This window comes from Triticum aestivum, chromosome 4A (assembly GCF_018294505.1).
Source record: "Triticum aestivum cultivar Chinese Spring chromosome 4A, IWGSC CS RefSeq v2.1, whole genome shotgun sequence".
Classification (NCBI taxonomy): domain Eukaryota; kingdom Viridiplantae; phylum Streptophyta; class Magnoliopsida; order Poales; family Poaceae; genus Triticum; species Triticum aestivum.
In genome coordinates this window covers 641,103,660-641,117,063 of record NC_057803.1, presented here as the reverse complement: position 1 = coordinate 641,117,063, position 13,404 = coordinate 641,103,660, and the positions used below count along the sequence as shown (strand labels likewise).

Here is a 13,404-nt window from a genome sequence, read left to right as displayed (position 1 = left end):
CACCACCCGCTTCATTGCCATGATCGATGATTTAACCGACGTGCTTGACTTTGACTTCGAAGACATCGACGGTATGGACGACGATGCCGGAGACGTACAGGAGCCACCGCTCACAGGGCGGTGGACAGCCACCTGTTCATACGATATATACATGGTGGACACTTCAAAAGAAACCAGTGGCGATGAGGCAATGGAGGATAACCCCTCCAAGAAGAAATCAAAGCATTGGCATCGCCCGCACCGCTCCAAGCCCCGCCAAGGCAATACCGGCACCGGAGACGAAAACAATCCGGACGGTGCCGATGATGAATACAACCCCGAATAGCCCTCCTTCGAGCAGGCCGAACATGAAGATGGGCATGACAGCCCAGATGAACAGGCGACGGATGGGTATCCGCGGGAGGACAACTACATGCCTTCCTCCGAAGACGAGATTAGCCTCGGCGACGACGAGTTCGGCATGCCCGAGGACCCCGTGGAGCAGGAGCGCTTCAAGCGCCGGCTTATTGCCACTGCGAGAAGCCTGAAGAAGAAGCAGCAGCAGCTTCAAGCTGATCAAGACCTGCTCACAGATAGATGGACAGAAGTCCTGGCAGCCGAGGAATATGGACTCGAGCGCCACATGGCTGACCGTCCGCCTCGAGGTCGGGATAAAACGGCATATCAGCACGAATACCAGCCTGCACCCCCACGCCAGTTTACTACGGCCCGGGGCAATACTCGGGACCTGCGCGATAAGCTAGATAACACCGCAGGACAACCAAGATCGATCTATGGATCACCGGGGGTGGGGGGCCGCCGCAGCACATCACGATGACCGTCATACCTGATACACTTATAGCAAATCCGGTCGGGCCGAATATAACTAGTCAGACGCAGCCGGACTGCGTCGCGACATAGCCCGGCACAGAGGTGCCGCACACCCCCTCTGCTTCACCGATGAAGTGATGGACCATGAATTCCCAGAAGGGTGCACACCTGTAAACATCGAATCATACGATGGCACAACAGACCCCACGGTATGGGTTGAACATTTACTTCTCCACATTCACATGGCCCGCAGAGACGATCTACATGCCATCAAGTATCTTCCCCTTAAGCTCAAAGGACCCGCCCGGCACTGGCTAAACATCCTGCCAGCAAATTTCATGGGCAACTGCGAAAACCTGGAAGATGCATTTCTTGGCAACTTCCAAGGCACATATGTGTGACCTCCGGATGTCGATGACTTGAGCCACTTTACTCAACAGCCCGGAGAATCGGCCAGGAAATTCTAGACTCGGTTCCTAACTAAAAATATCCAAATAGTCGACTGCCCAGACACCGAAGCCCTGGCAGCCTTCAAGCATAATATCCGTGACGAGTGGCTCGCCCGACACCTCGCCCAGGAGCAACCCAAGTCTATGGCAGCTCTCACGACACTAATGACCCGCTTTTGCGCGGGCGAGGACAGTTGGTTGGCTAGCAGCAGCACTACGCCACATTCTGGCACGTCAGATGTCCATGACAATAACGGCAAGCTATGGCGCAACAGACACAAGTGACGGAACAACGGCGACAACACCGAAGACACGACGGTCGATGCCGTATTCAGCGGATCCAAATCCGGTAAGCGGAAGAAGCCATTCAAAAGAAACAATCAGGGACCGTCCAGTCTAGACCATATATTGGAGCGCTTGTGCCAAATTCACGGCACCCCGGACAAGCCAGCCAACCACACCAACTGAGACTGCTGGGTATTTAAACCGGCCGGCAAAATAAACGCCTAAAACAAGGACAAGGGGCTGCACAGCAACGATGACGAGGAACCCCGGCGTCCTAGCATGGGGGGACAGAATAAATTCCCCCCTCCCCAGGTGAAAACGGCCAACATGATCTACGCACCCACACCCCCAAGCGGGAACAAAATCTAGCACTACGGGACGTCTACGCGATGGAGCCAGTCGTCCCCAAATTCAACCCATGGTCAGCTTTTCCGATCACCTTTGATTGTAGGGATCATGCTACTAGCATCCGTCACGGCGGCTCAGCCGCATTGGTTCTAGACCCAATCATAGACGGATTTCACCTCACAAGAGTCCTTATGGACGGAGGCAGCAGCCTGAACTTGCTTTACCAGGACACAGTGCGCAAAATGGGCATCGATCCTTCAAGGATTAAGCCCACCAAAACCACCTTTAAAGGTGTAATTCCTAGAGTAGAGGCCCGTTGTACGGGCTCTATAACATTGGAAGTGGTCTTCGTATCTCCGGATAACTTCCGAAGCGAAGAACTAATCTTTGATATCGTCCCTTTCCACAGTGGTTACCACGCACTGCTCGGACGAACCGCATTCGCTAGATTCAATGCGGTACCACACTATGCATACCTCAAGCTCAAGATGCCAGGCCCGCGCGGGGTCATAACAGTCAACGGAAATATGGACCGCTCTCTCCATACAGAAGAGCATACTGCAGCCCTTGCGGCAGAAGTGCAATGCGGCCTCCTCCGACAAACCACCAATCCGGCGACGACAATCTCAAGCTCAGTCAAGCAAGGGCGGAACACCCCGCAACAGGATCAGCAGGCACACCAAGAGCATGACTAGCAGTCCGGCCTTCGCTCAAATCCCATCAAAGCAGCATTCGTGCCACGCGTACATAATTACGCACTCAAAATACCATGGGCACAGGCAGAGGCGTAGCAGTGGCTCAGTCAACAGTACGGTATTGCTTCATAACCTTTCCTTTTACCTTTAAGGACCTTGCTTTAGTGCAGATGCTCCAGAAGAGCCGGATTGTCGGACTTACATAGGAGAGAAAACCAAGGAGGCAACAGGTTTTGCGCACAGAAGGAAATACCCAGGTGGAATCTATTTACGATCATTATACCTGCTTTATCTATCTGTACGTAGCCTGCCTCTCGATAGGATATGTCAAATAATCCTATTTATCTCCGCTTAATGCATTCATTGTAAACATACGCCTAAACCTATTATTCATCAATGGGAGACCATATACAGCGTCATCTTATTATTATTATTTGAGCATTTTTTTACAAATGTCTATTTGATTTTGCATCTGTACACTTTGGTACGCTTAGTTTGCCAGGGGCTTCTTATGGCGCCCCATAATACGGTAAGACAAGTCCGAACACTTTCAACAGAGCGGCACCCCGAACTTATAGCATTATATGCATCAGCTCCGAATCATGTCTTGGGTCTATAGTTGGGATAGCCCGGCTCCCTTGTTTTGGTGCCTTACGTTCCGTTATATCGGCTAAGGTAGCGTAGGGAGAACTACTGCGATTGTGCCCTAGTTCTTTCGGACGAGCACCTCAGTAGAGAAAGCCGAAAACTGACCGGCATGATGTGGCGTGACCTGGTCGCTATTCGAGAGGTCTTATAATCCATAAAGGTTTTTACGCTTTAGGCGATAATTCGGCTTCGTCCGATCTAGGCGTATATAGCGCCCCAATTCGGCCTTCCGGATTCTAGGGGCGTCGACGAAATTTAAAATTGTAGACTTCTATGGCTAAGTGAAGGTTATAAAGTTGCATAGTCTGATTGCCTTATTCGTTGTGCTGGACACCTCCTTAAGGGACCAAACATTTGGAAAAAGAGTGTCCGGGTTTTCCACGAACACCCTAGTACTAGTTACATGCGGGCGGAAGCTGACGACTAGCCTACTTTCAGAATTTGATAAACAGCTGCACAGAAGGTAATATTTTAAATAACAAAAGTGCTACATGGCGCAAGTAACTTCGTCTTTAAATTACAAACACGACAGAAGTGAATTCATTCAAAAATTATGTCCTTGGTACATTCATCGGCCACGAGGCGAGCACCCTTCATAATGCCATCATAATACTTTTCGGGTATGTGATGTGGCTTGCCTTCTAGCGGCCCATCCTTTACCAGCTTCTCCGCATCCAGCTTGCCCCAATGCACCTTCGCACGGGCAAGGGCCCGGCGGGCACCCTCAATTCAAACGGATCGCTTGATGACTTCCAAGCGCGGACAGGCATTCACCATACGCTTGATCAGGCCGAAGTAGCTGGTGGGCAGCGGCTCACCAGGCCACATCCGGACTATGAAATCCTTCATAGCCACTTCGGCCGCCTTCTGGAGTTCGACCAACTGCTTCAGTTGGTCACTCAGAGGCGTTGAATGTTCGGCCCCAGCATACTGGGACCAGAACAGCTTCTCCGTTGAGCTTCCCTCCTGGGCACGGTAGAACTCCGCGGCATCTGATACGCTGCGTGGCAGATCTGCGAATGCCCCTGGAGAGCTCCGGACTCGGGTAAGTAAAAGAAAAGCCTCCTCCACATGTTTTCTTTGCATAAAGAATTTCTTACCCACCGTTATCTTTTTGGCCTCCTGGATTTCCTGTTGTGCCCTCTCGTCTTCGGACTTGACGTCTTTTATACTTGTAAGGGCCTTCGCCAGCTCGGCCTCTTTTGTTTTAAGCTCATGCTCCACTGACTCGACCTTTTTGCTGAGCTCCTGGAGCTCTTCTTGTACCTCGCCAACTCGGGCTTCTTGCTTTTTGCACTCTGAGGGAGTCCTAGATTACGGGGTGTCTGGATGGCCGGACTATGACCTTTGGCCGGACTCCCGAACTATGAAGATACAAGATTGAAGACTTCTTCCCGTGTCCGGATAGGACTTTCCTTGGCGTGGATGGCAAGCTTGGTGATAGGATATGAAGATCTCCTCCCATTGTGACCGACTCTATGTAAAACTAACCCTCTCCGGTGTCTATATAAACCGGAGAGTTTTAGTCCGTAGGATGAACAACAATCATACCATAGGCTAGCTTCTAGGGTTTAGCCTCTCCGATCTCGTGGTAGATCAACTCTTGTACTACCCATATCATCAATATTAATCAAGCAGGAGTAGGGTTTTACCTCCATCGAGGGGGCCCGAACCTGGGTAAAAACATCGTGTCCCTTGTCTCCTGTTACCATCCGCCTAGACGCACAGTTCGGGACCCCCTACCCGAGATCCGCCAGTTTTGACACGGACATTGGTGCTTTCATTGAGAGTTCCTCTATGTCGTCACCTTTAGGCCCGATGGCTACTTCGATCATCAACCACGATGCGGTCCAGGGTGAGACTTTTCTCCCCCGACAGATCTTCGTATTCGGCGCCTTCGCACTGCGGGCCAATTCGCTTGGCCATCTGGAGCAGATCGAAAGCTATGCCCCTGGCCGTTAGGTCAGATTTGGAAGCTTAAAATACATGGCTGACATCCGCGGGGACTTGATCTTCAACGGATTCGAGCCACGGCCGAGCGCGCCGCACTGTCACGATGGGTATGATCTAGCTCTGCCACCAGACAGCGCCCAGAGCACCGCTCAGGTGTCCGCTCCGACCCTTAGCTCGGAGCCGACCACGCCAGTTGGGGACGGACGGTTGGACGCCGCCCCAGGAGCCACAATTTCTACGGCGATCGAGCCGGATACTGGCCTAGTCCTTTGCGAGGCCTGTGACTCCAGGGTGCCGGACTCTGTTCTGGACTCCGAATCTTCCGCACCCCTTCCGATCGAACCCGATTGGGCTCCGATCATGGAGTTCACCGCCGCGGACGTCTTTCAGCACTCGCCCTTTGGCGATATCCTGAATTCACTCAAGTCTCTCTCTTTGTCAGGACAGCCCTGGCCGGACTATGGTCAGCATGGTTGGGATGCGGACGACGAAGAAATTCGAAACCCACCCACCACCCACTTTGTAGCCACTGTCGACGATCTAACCGACATGCTCGACTTCGACTCCGAAGACATCGACGGTATGGACGCCGATGAAGGAGACGACCAAGAACCAGCACCTATAGGGCACTGGAAAGCCACCTCGTCATATGACATATACATGGTGGACACCCCCAAAGTAGGGGATGGCGATGAAAAAACGGAGGACGACCCCTCCAAGAAGCAACCCAAGCGCCGACGTCAGCGGCGCCGCTTTAAATCCCGCCAAAGCAAAAATGGCAAGTCCGGCACTGGAGACAACAACACCCCGGACAGTGCCGAAGACAAGCCCCTCCAGTAGGATTCAGCGCTGGAGGACGGAGGAGCCAGCCCTCATGAGAGAGCGGCAGACAGGGAGGTCGAGGACGACAATTATATGCCTCCCTCCGAAGACGAGGCAAGCCTCAACGACGACGACTTCGTTGTGCCAGAGGATCCCGTTGAACAAGAGCGTTTCAAACGCAGGCTTATGGCGACGGCAAGCAGCCTCAAGAAAAAACAACAGCAACTTAGAGCTGACCAAGACTTGCTAGCTGACAGATGGACTGAAGTCCTGGCGGCCGAAGAGTATAAACTCGAACGCCCCTCCAAGAGCTACCCAAAGCGCAGGCTGCTACCCAAACTAGAGGAGGAAGCAACTAAACCTACATCACCAGCATATGATGCGCCCGATCGGCCACCTCGTGGCCGCGACAGAGAGGCCTTTTGGCCCTCAACTCAAGCCGCACCCTGGCGCCGCTCCAAATATACCAGAGCGATCTACGGATCGCGTGGGCTCCCCACGTCACGTGACGATAACCGTCACGCCTGATATGATAAATATGGCCATGCCGAACAAAACAGACAAAGCTCATCCGAGCTACGTCGCGATATAGCCCAGTAGAGGGGCACCGCACACCCACTATGCTTCACAGACGAAGTAATGGATCATCAAATCCCCGAGGGTTTTAAACCCGTAAACATCGAATCATACGATGGCACAACAGATCCCGCGGTATGGATCGAGGATTATCTCCTTCATATCCACATGGCCCGTGGTGATGATCTACATGCCATCAAATACCTCCCACTCAAGCTTAAAGGGCCAGCTCGGCATTGGCTTAACAGCGTGCCAGCAGAGTCAATTAGTTGCTGGGAGGACCTGGAATCCGTGTTCCTTGACAACTTCCAGGGCACTTATGTGCGACCACCAGACGCCGATGACCTAAGCCACATAATCCAGCAGCCAGAGGAATCGGCCAGACAATTCTGGACACGGTTCCTAACCAATAAAAATCAAATAGTCGACTGTCCGGACGCCGAGGCCCTTGCAGCCTTCAGGCACAACATCTGAGATGAATGGCTTGCCCGACACCTAGGACAGGAAAAGCCGAAATCTATGGCAGCCCTCACGACACTCATGACCCGCTTTTGCGCGGGAGAAGACAGTTGGCTAGCTCGTAGCAATAACATAACCAAGAGCCCTGGCAATTCGGATACCAAGGACAACAATGGCAGGTCACATCGCAACAAGCACAAGCGCCGCATTAACGGCGACAATACTGAGGATACGACAGTTAATGCCGGATTCAGAGGCTCTAAACCCGGTCAGCGGAAGAAGTCATTCAAAAGAAACCCTCTGGGCCCATCCAGTTTAGACCGGATACTCGATCGCTCGTGCCAGATACACGGCACCCCCGAACAACCAGCCAACCACACCAACAGGGATTGTTGGGTGTTCAAGCAGGCAGGCAAGTTAAGTGCCGAAACCAGAGACAGGGGGCTGCATAGCGATGACGAGGAGGAGCCCCGGCCGCCGAACAATAGAGGACAGAAGGGCTTCCCCCCGCAAGTGCGGACGGTGAACATGATATACGCAACACATATCCCCAAAAGGGAGCGGAAGCATGCTCTCAAGGATGTCTATGCGTTGGAGCCAGTCGCCCCAAAGTCCAACCCATGGTACTCCTTCCCGATCACTTTTGATTGAAGGGACCACCCCACTAGCATTCATCACGGCGGATTCGCTTCATTGGTCCTAGACCCAATCATTGACAGATTTCACCTCACTAGAGTCCTCATGGACGGCGGCAGCAGCCTGAACCTGCTTTATCAGGATACAATGCGAAAAATGGGTATAGATCCATCAAGGATTAAACCCACAAAGACAACCTTTAAAAGCGTCATAACAGGTGTAGAAGCCAGCTGCACAGGCTCGGTTACACTCGAACTGGTCTTCGGATCCCCGGATAATTTCCGAAGCGAAGATTTAATCTTCGACATAGTCCCATTCCGTAGTGGCTATCACGCCCTGCTCGCATGAACCGCATTCGCAAAATTCAATGTGGTGCCGCACTACGCATATCTCAAGGTCAAGATGCCAGGCCCTCGCGGAGTCATTACGGTAAATGGAAACACCAAACGCTCTCTCCGAACGGAGGAGCACACGGTGGCCCTGGCGGTGGAAGTACAAAGTAGCCTCTCAAGGCAATTCTCCAATCCGGGTGCTAAACGTCCGGACAACGTCAAGCACGCCCGAAGTAACCTACAACAAAACCGGCTGGCACGTTCCGAGCAAGCATAGCAGTGCGGCCCCAACCCAAGCCCTCGCCATATGGCAATAGCGGTACCACGCGTACATAATTATGCTTTGGAAATACCATGGGCATAAGGGGAGGGGCACAACCACGGCACGCCCAGAAGGCGGCTCAACCGCACTAGGGGCTCCCTATTCTGCCGTTTCCTTTTTTTTATAATTTCAGGACCCAACTATCCGGAAGGCCTCCCCGGCAACACACTCGCCGAACACATGATGCAACAGCCAGGGAGAGAACAAGCCACGTCAAATGTCCAGGTGGTCTCTATAACGAGCTAAATACATGTTTTACTTAAAGTCTCGCAGCTTGCCCCTAGAGGGGGACATGTCAAACAATCCCATCTCTTGCTTATCGCACTATTTGTATCAGTCCGCTCTCATAGCACCCCTTTTTAATAAACAATACATAGCTCTTATCTATTATTTTATTCATCTATTTTTATACAAATATGTTCAGTCATGAGATTATGCAACCGTACACTTTGGTACGGCCAATACACCAGGGGCTTGAGCACTCCATAACACGGTGTGAGAAGACCGAACACTCTCATGAGTGCGGCACCCCGAACTTATAGCACTATATGCATCGGCTCCGAATCATGTCTTGGGTCAATAGTTGGGTTTTCCCGGCTCCCATGTTTTGGTACCTTACGTTCCGCAATGTTGGCTATGGTAGCGCTGGGAGAACTACGGCGATTGTGCCCCAGTTGAGCTGGGTTAACACCTCAGTAGAGAAAGCTAAAACTGACCGTCATGATAGTGCGAGAGACCGGTAGCTGTTCGCGAGGTTTTTCGAGTCCCTAAAGACTTATGCCGCTTAGAGCGAGGAGCCGGATTTATCTGGCCTAGGCATGGATAGCACCCCGAACTCGGTCTTCCGAATACTAAGGGCTTCGCCAAAATTTAAAATTATAGAATTCTATGGCTAAGTGAGAGTGATAAAGCATTATAAGTCCGATGGCCTTGTTCGTTGTGCTGAGCGCCTCCCTAGATGGACCCAGGAATGGGAACAAGAGCGCTCAGGTTTATCCCGAACACCCCAGCACTCGTGGCATGGGGTTAGAAGCCGATGACTTGCATCTCTCAGATTTGATAAACGGCCGCACAGAAGGTAATATTTTAAACTAACAAGCATTGCTTAGCGCATATGAACAAAGTTTTCAGCGTATAGGATAACAGATGCAAGTCTACTAAAAAATTACATCTTTGGAGCATTCACCCGCTATAAGGCGGGCACCCTTCAGGACGCCCTCATAATACATCTCGGGCTTGCGATACTCCTTCCCCGGCGGTGGCGCGTCTGTCACAAGCTTCTCGGCGTCCATCCTGCCCCAGTGCACTTTAGCACGGGCAAGGGCCCAACGGGCACCTTCAATACAAATGGAGCGCTTGATGACTTCAATCCATGGACAGGCGTCCACCAGGCGCCGCACCAGACCGAAGTAGCTCCCAGGCATGGCTTCTCTAGGCCACAGCCGAACTATGAGGCCCTTTATGGCCTGTTCGGCCACCTTGTGGAGCTCGACCAGCTGCTTCAGTTGGTCGCTCAGGGCACCGGATGTCCGGCCTCAGCATATTGAGACCAGAACACCTTTTCCGTCGAGCTCCCCTCCTCGGCTTGGTAGAACGCGGCAGCATTAGACACACTACAGGGCAGATCGACGAATGCTCCTGGAGAGCTCTGAATTCGGGTAAGTAACAGATAACTCACTTTTATATGCTTGCTTTGCATAAAGAATGCCCTACCCGCCACTATCTTTTTATCGCCTCGATCCCCTGGAGGGCCTTCTAGGCTTCGGCCTTAGCGGTTTTGGCACTCTCAAGAGCCAAGGTGAGCTCGGACTCTCGAGTCTTTGAGTCACGCTCCAAACTCTCGTGTTTCTCCATGAGAGCCTGGAGATCTTGCCGCACCTCCGACACCCGCGCCTCCTACTTCTCTTGCTCGGTGTGCTCCAAGTCTGCACTGTTTTCGGCCTTGGACACCGCTTCCTTCAGGGTCGCCACCTCGGTCGTGGCCCCTGCAATACCCATGTTATTCCTGTCATTTTTTGCAACCAAATCCTTTCTATAAGGTATTACTTTAATAAGGGATTACTTACCTTCCTTGTCCTCGAGCTGCTTCTTGGCACGGCCGTGCTCGTTCTCGGACCGCTTGAGGTTCTGCTTCAATGCGTCGACCTCTGCAGTCAGTGCGGTAGAGGTCAGCAGCGCAGCCTGCATTCCCATATCAACATATTTATGTTAGACTCCTGCGTATATCTTTTTAGATCCTCAGTCCAGCTTTTCTTTCGAATGCCGAACTGAGCATCAGGAGCTACTGTCTATGCGGTAACATTTTTATATGTTTTGAATACATACCTCAAAGCCTGTTAGCAGGCTGGTAGAGGCTTTTGTCAGCCCGCTCTTGGTGGACCGAACCTTCCGACTCACCGCACTCATAACAGTGCGGTGCTCCTCGTCGATGGAGGCGCCGTTAAGCACCTCCAGCAAATTGTCCGGCATCTCCGGTTGGACGGAGGCCGCCGGTGTCATAGGCGTGCCTTTCTTGCGAAGGCGCCGTCTACCGGACTCTGGAACCGTTGTTGGTTCCGGAGCAGTGTCCGGCCCAGGGCCGGACTTAGATCCCTCTGGGGCTTTACCCCATTTGGGCCTGGAGTCCGGGAGGTCTCCTTGGGGCGCCTCCAAGACCACCTCCTCCTGTTTTAGTCCCTTTTGGGACTCCACCTCGGCGTCTTCCGTAGGGAGAGGGGAGGAGGCCGTCGGAAGTGAAGCGCTATTCACGTCCGACGAATCCAGGGAGCCGCTCGATGAATCGCCGAGCTGAGCCTCGGGCGGACTACATGATTGAATTCGGCGTCAGAAGGTACCATACATTAGAGGACCGCCATGAGTTATTCTGGTATTCGGATACTTACGATTTTGCCAGGGGCTTGACCCTGGATGGACATTCCTCCCCGCTATCTTCGGCATCGGAGGCGTAGTCCGGCAGAAGGGTCCTCCCCTTTTTGGACCCTCCGGCCTCCCCAGTTGGGGCGGCCTTCCTTTTCTTTCCTCCCCCCGTTGGAGGGGGAGAGGCTTCCTCTTCCTCCTCCTCGTCTTCAGAGGCGGAGGGTGCTTCGGGGTTGTCAGGCGATGAATCCGACACCACCAGGCGTCGGGAACTCTTTTGAGTCCCCGTGGCCCTCTTCTTGGTCTTCTTCTCCGGCACCACGTGAGGTGCCGGAACCACCAGCTTTGTTAAACGAGCATCCTCTAGGTCTTCGGGCAAAGGAGCCGGACAGTTGATCTGTCCGGCCTTCTTCTGCCAGTCCTGTTAAAGGGATTGGAGTTTAGATCCCGCTTAGAATCAAATCTATGGAAAACAAATACCCCGTAATGGGAAAATTAAGCTTACCGCGCTGGCTTGGCGCTTGGCGCAGAATCTGCGATCCTCGGTGACGGGAGGGGAGACCTCGAAGCTCTTGAATAGCACCTTCCAAGCGTCCTCGTGCTTTGTGTCAAAGAGCCGGGACAGAGTCTGGTGCTGGGCCGGATCGAACTCCCACAAGTTGAAAGCCCGTCGTTGACACGTGAGGATCCAGCGGAAGAGCATGACGTGGACACGTGAAGATCAGGTCTTTGACGCAGGTTTAAGTCCGGTCACCTCTGCCGAATTACCCCACAACAGGCCCGTCTCTTTCCAAGATGTGAGCCGTGTGGGGATGCCAGATCGGAATTCGGGGGCCGCTGCCCATTTAGGGTCACGCGGCTCGGTGATATAGAACAACCCCGATTGCCACCCTTTGATGGTCTCTACGAAGGCGCCCTCGAGCCATGTAACGTTGGCTATCTTGCCCACCATGGCGCCTCTGCACTCCGCTTGGCGGCCGCCCACGACATTTGGCTTGACGCTGAAGATCTTCAGCCATAGGCCAAAGTGAGGCTGGATGCGGAGGAAGGCCTCACACACGACGATAAACGGCGAGATGTTGAGGATGAAGTTCGGGGCCAGATCGTGGAAGTCCAGGCCCTAGTAGAACATGAGCCCCCGGACGAACGAGTGAAGAGGAAAGCCCAGTCCGCGGAGGAAATGGGGGAGAAATACAACCCTCTCATGGGGCCCAGGGGTGGGGATGAGTTGCCTCTCATATGGAAGCCGGTGCGCGATGTCGTCAGACAAGTATCCGGCCTTCCTTAACTTTTTGATTTGCCCCTCCGTGACGGAGGAGGCCATCCATCTACCTCCCACTCCGGACATGATTGGAGAAGGTTGAGGTGGGAAGTGCGGACTTGGGCGCTGGAGCTCGAGTGCGCGGAAATGGATAAGCAAAGGAGGAAGAAGGCATAAATGGAAAGGGTGGATCCATATCCCCTTATATGGGCGGCCGAAACTATAAGCCCTCGCCAGCCTAATAAAACTCGCTTATCTCCCAAGCGCCGCGGTTAATGGCGCGGTTCAGTTACCCACGCCCGTATTGATGAGAATTCCGGAATAAGGGGACACGATCTCTGCTTTGACAAGACGTGCCAAGGAAACTGCCTCGCTAAATACGCTGAGGTGGAACAGTAAAACGATTCGGATAAAGGCTTGGCTGTGGCGTGATGTCACACTGCGAAATATGTCAGCAGATTAGATTTGTTCAGAAATTATTCTCTCTACAGTGGTATGTGGAACTTATTTTGCAGAGCCGGACACTATCCTTGTGTTCAACATCTTCTATGAAGTATTCGGAGGAGGAACCCGCCTTGCAATGCTGAAGACAATTTGCACGCCGGACTCGTCGTCATTGAAGCCTGGTTCAGGGGCTACTGAGGGAATCCTGGATTAGGGGGTGTCCGGATGGCCGGAGTATGACCTTTGGCCAGACTCCCGGACTATGAAGATACAAGATTGAAGACTTCGTCCCGTGTCCGGATAGGACTTTCCTTGGCGTGGATGGCAAGCTTGGCGATATGATATGAAGATCTCCTCCCATTGTAACCGACTCTATGTAACCCTAACCCTCTCCTGTGTCTATATAAACTGGAGAGTTTTAGTCCGTAGGACGAACAACAATCATACCATAGGCTAGCTTCTAGGGTTTAGCCTCTCCGATCTCGTGGTAGATCAACTCTTGTACTAC

General features: G+C 52.7%; 1 pseudogene; it reads right to left on the bottom strand.

The window, feature by feature from the left end:
• LOC123084172 (uncharacterized) overlaps nucleotides 1–12,539 on the bottom strand; it is a 144,482-nt pseudogene extending 131,943 nt beyond the window's left edge.
• Nucleotides 12,540–13,404: the final 865 nt, after the last annotated feature.